Genomic DNA, 9669 nt, shown 5'->3' with positions numbered 1-9669 from the left:
TTTTTTTTTTTACTTCCTGAAATACACCTCAATAATTATAATACCTAATATTTTCATCATTTTTTTAGAAGGCCCCTTTCCTTAGCACTAATCAGAACACTTGTACGCTTTCATTCTTGGCACTGGTCCTGCCTCCTTGTTAACTGAAGATACACGTTTACTTTTCCTATCTCTGCTAAAAAGGACAGTTTGGGGGTGGGATGGGGAGGAGGGGAAGTGCAAAGGCTGAGAGCCCACTAGACAACTGTGTTTTACAGGGAGTACATGCTTCAGCTGTGGAATTTTACAGTACATTTTACAGGGAATGCATGCTTCAGCTGTGGAATTAGCATCTGTTCAAATACGGGTCCTCTTGGATCATTCTGATGATACAGGTTAGTATGGAACCAGAGTTTGTGTTGTCATTAGTCTCTCAATATTTAGCAATTAGTTGTTCCTTAAGGACCTTGACAGCTCAGTGCTAGTCAAAACAATTTTATAATAAACTCCCTCTCTGCTTTGAGAAGGTAGAATTGATTTGTTAGCCCAGGACACAACCAATTAGTGCTTGACAAAGGGACTATCTAGGCATGTGTCAGCCTTCCCTGGCTGGGGTGGCAGAGGGCCATGGCAATGCCTGGGGCTGAGCTCCTTGGGCTTTTCAGATTGGAAACCGGTTTGGAGCCCACCAAGGCTCCTGCCTCATCCGCTCCCCCAGGTTTACTCTCTGTGGAAAGCAGAGGTTGGTGCATGTACAGGTTCCACCCTGAACTTGGAAGTGCCCTGGGCTCACTATTGGAGTTCTAGCTCAAAGGTACTTGAAACAGATCTGACTGTCTGGGTAGGATAAGAGTAAATTTTTGGGATGTCAGAGAACACAGGCAACAGTGATAGGCTCTGCCTAGCACTGCAGTGCTTCTGCCATCAGATAAATGAAGAGATTACTTACAGTACGTAATAAAGACAAAAGAAAACCTCTCGTATCCTTTGATGCAGAGCATCTTCTCACTCGTTGACCAGTTTCCTGTACAGTTGGGTGTAACAAGTTTTCTGACGCTGTTTGGGATTTCATAATGACTCTGACATTTTCATGAAACCGGGGATGCAGGATTTCCACTGTTATTTCTTACCTTAACTGCTTTAGTTTCTCAGCGGCTGCTGCCATGCCCTCCCCTTTCTCATTCTACACTGGATTATTTGTATGTCTTTAATTGCAGGATTATTTCTGTCTTTTCTTTAGTTGCCTCACTTCCCCCCTGCCTCACGTTCCTCTGAACAGCCTGTTAATGTTTAATCAATTGTCTCAGATATTTTCATTAATTTCAGGTAGGGGCAAGGATTGAACATACAGCACAGAACATTTTCCTGTCAGTCCAGATTCAATCCAGCATTAGTGCTTAAAAAACTGCTACAATGACTGCAAGTCTGGAAGAAGCACTCATACCTCACCACAGATTTCTGCTTCAGAATTTCAGCTTTCATTAATAAAATTGCTTTCAGCAGTGTCAGCACAAAAAGCACCAAAGCAAGTAGAGAAAATTCACAGTATGCCGTGTGTCGTGGATGAGATCTTCCTCATCTGCTTTAGAAAGTTTGCTAAGACATGTAAAAAAGAGCAGAGGAACACAGTGCACAGTTGTGGGATTAAAGCAAACAGACAGCAGACTGTATATAGAACAAGGATTTTTTTCAAGGCAAGACACCACACTGTTAATGTGTAGAGGGTGTATTTATTTCTAATTCTAGGTATATAATGTTTGGCAGGAGCCTTCAAGAATAATATTCTTCTGCTACAGTATTTAACCTCCTTACTGAGGCAGAATTCAACCTCTGTCACACCAGGGGAAGTGTTAACCAAACCTGGGGAGGAGAATTCAGATCTGTGCTTGGGATTGTTCACTCTTTTGTGGCAGGAAGGCAAGTGACCGTCGTAGTCAGGGAGGCCTGGGTGGCCCTTTAGTCTCCAGTACTGGAACCAGACCCTGGTCTCATGTGACCAGAAAGAAACGAGAATTTGATTTTAAACCCCTCCCTTTTCAACAAAAAAGTGGCAAAGGAAGAACATGGTGGGGGTCAGTGCTCAGGGTTCCTCCACTTTCCACAATTTCACTTAATCGTTTTTCCACACAGTGATTTGCTTACAATACCACATGCTAAAAAGAGCCCACGTCTGTAGCACAAGGCCAGTGGAGTGGCTTTCTACACTTGTAACTCCTTCACAGCCTTTATCAGCCAAGGGAAGTGGGGCAGTGTGTGCTACACCGCAGCCTCCAGCACAGCATTAGCTACTGAGCCTTCCACTCACTGGCTCCCCATACCTCAGGAAATCTTCCAAAGTAATAGGAAGACAGATTTCTTGGCAATAAAATAATGGGAAAAAAACCCCACTGAAAACAGATGAGGTGGCCAGGTAGGAACAATATCACCATTTCCTTCTAGTCAGGCTGCCAGCAGCCCGCAGTCTGTGGAGGTGGAGCCGTGGCCGTTCGTGTGCATTACTAGCTGCCATTTATATAGGTAAATACCAACGTTAATCTAAGATCAAGGAAGGGATTATTCATATCACCTTTAATGAAATATTGGGCCAATACTCTCTAACATTATGAATTTTGACTTTCACATACAGGGCTGAATTTCATTCTAGTTATACTTGCAGAGATTCAAAGATAAAAGTCTCCCGCGCAGCCTGCCAGGGTAGCCCCGGGTTCCCTCGGAACACAAGCAAGCCCCTAATCCTTGAGCCGCTTGGCAGTCCGGAGCGTGTGGTGGAGGAGGGCGGGATGGGCTCCGGAGCGCAGTTCGGAGTTCACAAAGCTTGCTTTATCAGCCAGAAGCAATCCCAGCTCTGCTCTGAGAATCACTCAGATCGCTGCTACTCCGCTGGAGCTGTGGGAGGGGAGCGTGTAGTGCTCACACCCCTGCGCTGTTATTATATAAAACCTGGCACTGATCTCCAAGCTAATGAAAACAAACCCCGTGTTTTTTTCAAAACAACCATTTGGCGCCTAATTTTCAAATCCGCAGACCAACTGCAGCTGGCTGGGTGCCCATCACCATAGAGCTATTTACATATTTTCCTCCAGCAGCTGCAGTAACCTGTTATGCAGCTCATGTCTGGCCAGGCTAGCTCAGCCTCTGTCATGGTCTCACTGGAGATGGGTTAAGATTTCAATTTTATTCTGTTAAACAAACAAACGACCCCCCAATGTGTTTTTGGCAAAGTTTAGCTTAGTTTTTTTAGCAAAGAGAGGTGAAAGCAGAAACCTTTGGCTCCCTTTTGAAAGACAATTTGCTCATCGTGCACTGTAATGTAAGAAATCCTGCGTACAGCTGGGAGTGCTGGGATTCCTTAAGTAAAGTTTATAGAGTAAACATATGTGAGAGGGGAGAAGACAGGTTAATGGAGATGAAGAGGTATGTGCATGGGATCAATCTCTCTTGTGCATATTATACAATTAATAAAGGAGATGAAAGGAAAGCTTTCTGCAATTCCAAAGTGTGCTCCACCCAAGGTCTCAAAGTATCTTACAAAGGATAATTTATCAAGCATTATAATGATCTTGTGATGACCTTAAGATGACCGTGAAGATTCCTCAATGAACGTCTGTATGTCTTGAGCTTCATGGAGTAGCTTGGTGCTGATACTGGCTGGATGATGCCTCCTCACGCAGTGGTTCTGGTTCAGCGCCCACCCTTCCCACCATCTCAGAGGCAGAGGCAGGGGACGGGCCTGAGGCCAGAGGGGAGAGAGAATACCTCCACCCTGTACCTGCCAAGGAACTGGGAGTCTTTCCAGTGTAGCAACTGGGTACCTTAGGTGAACCCGAGGTGCTCAGCCAACCTCAGGACATCTTTAGCTGCATGACCAGGAAGCAGGACTCCCACAAGGAGAAAATCCACTGTGAAGAATCTATACTTACATGGGCACTATGACTGCTTAGCCCTTTGCCTTTGCTCTGTCTTTACACGAATCTCTTGAACTCTGTTTTCTTTTTCATTCAAATAGTTTTCTCCTCCCCACCCTGCACACCCTTTAACGTCAACAACAGGCAGCACCCTGGCCACACCAACCAATTCATGACCAAGTTCATTCTTGTCAAAAATGCCTTCTTATGTAAAAAAAATAGAAACATTTACTTTCTACAGGACTCTCCTGTTGGCATACGTACAAGGAAGGAGGACCAACACCTCCTTGGAAGGTGGATACTGCTATTATTCCCTTCTTCTCAGGAAACAGTCTTGCAGGGTTGTCCCTGAAATCCTTGGCCTGTTGGTGGGTCTTCTCCCAAAATAACTCACTTTGAGACCCCCCCTTTGCAGTCCCCTCATCTTTCTCAAGCCTTGCATCATTCTTGCTGTTCTTCTGGCTTCCTTTGGCCTCTGTGCCTAGTAGCTGCTCCCTGCCCTGCAGGAGGTCACGGGTATGTTCCCACCTCCCAAGGATAAAGGTAATCCATCCATGCAGCCAAGGAGAGGAAAATGTCAGAGCTCTAAGCCTTTGCTAAACATGCTGTGTCATGAGATTAGTCATGTAAAAACGCTTCGTGGCTGTCTAGTGACATACAGTGCAAGCAGAGAGCACAGCTGAGAGCTGGCTCACACGCAGCTGCTCCTCTGGAATGGTGTCACTGGAGAAATGAAGGGGAGCCTCTACGCCGGGGAGCCCTCCTTGCCTCCACCAGGACATGCCGGTCAAAGCCCTGTCAGGGTGGGTAAGAGCCGTGCCCTTGCTTAGTGGGACCAGGTCTGGGTAGGCAGCGTCCAACCACAGCCAGTGACAGCTTCTCTTACCAGAAGCACCAGGGTCTACTCCGGTAAATGCACAGGTCAGCTCGGGGCTGCGGGAAGACCCGTGCCAGAGTGGTGACAGATCCTTCACACGGGCACACTGCAGCCTGGGACGTGCCTCCTTCCCTTGCAGTGCCTACACACACCCACCTGCACAGGGCACTTGTCCCTGCCGCAGGCTGTGCACCTCACCCCACCTTCCCCTCTGACCTCCTCTTCAGCGCGGCACCCCAAGGGCCTTCCCGCAGGCTCCTGTGCCGGCAGCCCCTTCTCCTGTGCTCTGTGACTGCCCAGCCAGGAGCTGCACCCGGAGCCTGGAGCAGCCTGGAGCTGCTGCCAGTCTGGAACGGCCCGCCCAGGTAAAGGAGAGCCCTGGGGGCCAAGCACCCGCCGAGCTAGAAACGAGAGCCAGCTCCGAACCTCCACCTGAACCCCGAGGTCCTCACAGGCTGCGATGCCAGTCTGGGCTTCTGCCTCCCTCCAGGAGGCTCCTCATGGCTAGGACAGCCCAAGACCCCACTGGCACAGAACCTGCAATTGGGCTGAGCTCATCGGGCCTCCCAGTGCTGCCCAAAGGGGCAACGCACCCACAGTACCCCAACCACACCACCCTGTGCCCGGGGGGACACTCCACGGGCCCACCAACGGACTGGGGCATGGGCTCCTCCCCACAGAAGCCACTCACACCCATACGGCATTCAGCCATCGCAAAACACTGGCCTCTTGTAAAAGGCACCTGTAACACAAATGGTGGTTGGGTTTGTCCAGAGCGGCTAATTCTGAGGGAAATCCGGAGGGCTGTGAACAGCCTTTCCCACCTGGTTGAGATCTTTCCATCCCCAGAAAGAGCAGCAAGTAGGAAAGGAAGGCAAGTCACCGTGGTCCTACTGAAAGGGGCACTGGCACAGGGGAGAAGTCGTGTGCGATACAGCAGCACAGCAGCTGCAGGGGAAACTGAGGCCCTCCTCTATGTGGTTCCCTACAAGTAGGCAGAAAATTTGCTTCTCAGTGACAGAAATAAAGGTTGTTTACCCAGGCATACCCTTTTCACTCGGAAGCGATGAGCAACTTCCAAGGAAGACCAAAACTAAGGCACCTGTAATTGCAGAAGTGGATACAAAATGAAGGCATTCCATTGCATGGCAACAGAGGTGAAGCAGATCAGCCCAGACTGTGAAATCCCAGTGCAGCCCCAGAAGGGTTAAATCCTTTCCTTCAGCAGATGGAAGCAGCCTGCCTGAACGGGCAGCTGCAGATGGTTCCTCTGCTCAGGCAAAGCAGGCAGTTGGACTGGCCAGGTGGATGAAAACCATTGTTCAGCCGAAGCTCCAAGGAACAGGCAGGGGTTGTTTTCCAGTTTTTCCTGGAGCAGGTGGACTCGGGAACAGATGCCAGTCTGTGACCGCACGGGTGACAGTTTTAGCAGTGCGCCTGTGCTATAAAAGAAGCCTTTGCACAAAACATAACATTAGAAATACATGTGGTCTTCCCTGTTCGTTGGCGTTACACATCGCGACAGGGGAATTGCTGCAGGGGCGCCTGCCTTTCCTCTCTCGGGAGAGCGCTTTTCATGGCTTCTATCTGCTCATGCCCACGCGTTGCTTCAGAGGGGAAACCATGGCTTGAGTGGAGCAGCCGGTGCCCTTGCTTATGGGGTGATGTAGGAGAAGGATTCAGCCTCCTGTTTCCTCTCCCAGTTTTGGTGGTGGAGACTGTTGGTTTCTGATTTTGCTGTGGAAACTCTTGCAAGTTGCCAGATAGTTCTGGGGGATATTGTCCAGAGCTCAGTTTACTCACCAAGACCAGAGTTTTCTTTAAAGTCAGGCTGAAACTACTTCTGCTGGAAGAACCAAGGACCAATGGGAAAATTGCCCTATGATGTGCAAAGCAGGGTTTTGTTTAAAAATAGGCTTAAACCTCACTAATGAACCACCACTAAAGAAAGTGGTGAGAGTCTCTGTCTCAAAGCAGGGCTTTAAAACTTTGTGAGAGAGACAGTGAGCCACAGGGTAACTGTCCGACAGAAGGCAGCCAGAGGTTAGCTGGGCTGGGCCTGATGCAGCACGTTCCCTGTGCTGGGGAGTGCTTGGCAAATGCGACGTAGGAGAGAGACAAAGCGTCCGAAGGCAGCAGAGTCACTCCGGTGGGAGGGAACTGTTTCCATTAAAAGAGGTAGCAGTGGAGACTCTGCAGCGATCTTCGCTTCCCTCCCAAAATGCTTCAGCAAGGAAGGACCACCTTGCTCTGGCTCTGGTCGCTCCCTGGACAGCCCCGTTACACACCAGGAACTCCTCCAACTCCGGCATCTCACGGAGGCGGGATGAATCCCTTCCTTACCTCTCTCCTGCCCTCTCAAAGGAGCACAGTGGAGCATCAGTGGCAAGTCCTACCAAGTGCCAAGCAGCGCCAGCACAGCATTGCACGCCTAGGAGAGGGCCCTGCTCATAGTCACAAGTTTCTGACAGCCACAGCCACTTAGCTGGTGGAGTTATCACTTCTGTTATCACTTCTGCTGTCCCGACATCCTCTTTTCAGAGCCCCGTTCTATCTTGGTGCAGGGGGGTATTTCCATCCTTGGCTGTGAGGGCCTCAGCTGCAGAAATATTGTGTATGACGAACCCTGTGCTGGTTGCTGCTGTGAGTAATTATTTCCTGGAAGACAGTGAGTCTCCACCACTTGGGGAAACACCCTGCGTGAACATCTGAAGAAGAGCTAAGGAAGCACCGAGTGGACCTCAGTGCAGAACAACCTTGCAGAAGTGAGCAGGGCTTTCGGGTGTTTGAGGCCCAGAAGCCTCCAGCAGGACAGCCAGGGTTAATCAGAAATTCAGGTGGCTGCTTCACATCTACCTCAGCTCACTTCTGCTTCTCCTCCAGGCTGAAAAAGCCTCATTCCTTCCACCACCCCTCACAGGACATATGCTCCAGGCCACAAACATCTTCACGGCCCTCCTCTAACTTATTAGTTTATTGATGTTTTGCTTGCACTGTGAGGCCCAAACCTAGACTGGAGTACTGACTCCAGATGTGATCTAACGAGTGCTGAGTAAAGGGAGCGATCACTTCCAGGAACCTACTAGGTGCACGTCTGTTAATACAGCCCGGTATGTTCACCAGAGCCAGGACACACTGCAGACGTTCAGCCTATTGCCCACCAGGACCCCCATGTCCTCTCAGCAGAACCAGTCACTCCCAACCTGGGGTTTCTGATTCAGCCCCAGCCATGTGGCTTCTTTTACCTTATCTCCCTTTTTTCTCTTTCCCATGTTCACCTGATGGGGTCTTTCCTCATAAGGGCTCCGGGAAAGTAATAAAGCAAAGAGCATGGGGACTGAATGCAGAATTCAAAGAAAGGGAGAAATTCAGCTGAGACGCAAACCACCTGCAAATGCTGGGAATGTGGGAGAAAGCATTTACCACTGCTGGAACGGCAAAACCTTCTCAAAACTGAAAAACTGGATTTTCTAGTAGGGACTTGTAAAGGTGATGATGGGAGGCAAAGGGTCTGAAAGAACCTTTTCTTGGGGGGAAGGCAGTGTTCTGGGGGGCATTCAGTGAAGAATAGGAAGGTAAAATGAGGAGAAACCCAAGGAGAGTTCGGGAACTCTACATCTACGTTTGCACATTGAGTGGAAAAGAAGGTGCCATGACTGGAACACCGCAATAGCCGGGACGAGCGGGGAAGAGCCCACGTTTGCAGCATCCCGCGGTGTGGGGGCTGGCACAGAAAGCACCGGCTTCCTCCTGCAGCAAGTGTTTCATCTGGGGCCACTGTGCCTGATGGGTCACAGAGAGGAAGCGGGAGGAACCCCTTCTCCTGCACACCCAGAGCTGATGTCAGCACCCACCTTGAGATAGAGGTGACACTCCTCATGCCCGGGGTGTGCAGCAGCTCCTCCTGCAAGAAAACCAGAGCTTGTGGGTGGGTGGACCTTTAGCTGCGCCATATGACAGTTCTCATTAGTAAAGATGATATCAAGCTTGGGCTGATTTTAGAGGTGTAGATAACAAGTTTGGCCTCTTTAATTCTTTTTTTTCACTTTCAGAAATGCTGGAATGAAGCAGATTGGGCTTTCCTTTTGTCCATATAGGACAGTCACCTTCACCCTGCAAATGTCTGTCCGTATTCTGCCCTCCTGTGGAGGAAAGCGTTCGAGCTAGGCCTGTTTCACAAGCTGAGATTAATTTTCCTCACTGCCTGAATCTGTGCCATGAGCTGGGTGACAGAGTCCAATGAGACAACTGCCCCGCCATGGCAGGAACAAGTCCTGCAGACTCGTTCGATAGCGTGTCTAACAGCAAGATGTAAAATTCTGTTTAAAAAGTCAAGAGTTTCAATTTCTCAGTTAAATCTGTATTTTCAATTTTAAGAAATTAAATGGAATTTATTTTGAAAGCAGAAAGCAGTTCACTGGGTTGAACAACATGTTCGCCTCAGATCCTTTTCAGAGGTTTGTCTGGCAGGAGAACCCAATCTCTTTCATTTCAACAAAACCGTTTAGCCCGTTTCTTTGGATTTGTCTGCCCATCATGGCCAAGTCGTGGCCAAGCAATACTAAAGTTTTAATTTGTGGGAGAAAAATCTGTCTGAGCTTGGCTTAGCCCCGGAGCGTGCTCTGACCCACGGCCTGCGGGGGTGGCGAGTCCCCTCGGCAGTTTCGGTGTCCAGCCGCGGGGTGGGTTTCATGTCTGGATTCACGCCTGCTTCTCGGCCGTGGGCCTGCAAAAACCGAATTCCTCACGCGCTTCTTCCGTGTTCCCGCCCTCACGAATCACCGCTCATCCTCCCTCCCGAGGGCGGCGGGCTCCGAGGGCCCAGCCCGGGCCGGCTGCTGCCGCCTCAAGGCCGCCCCGCTCCTGCCGCCCGGCTCTGCCCTGACCTCTCCATCCGGCCCCGGCCCG

This window comes from Athene cunicularia (assembly GCF_003259725.1).
Source record: "Athene cunicularia isolate RWA chromosome 28 unlocalized genomic scaffold, athCun1 chr28_part2, whole genome shotgun sequence".
In the NCBI taxonomy this organism is placed as follows: domain Eukaryota; kingdom Metazoa; phylum Chordata; class Aves; order Strigiformes; family Strigidae; genus Athene; species Athene cunicularia.
Note: the sequence above shows the minus strand (reverse complement) of the source record.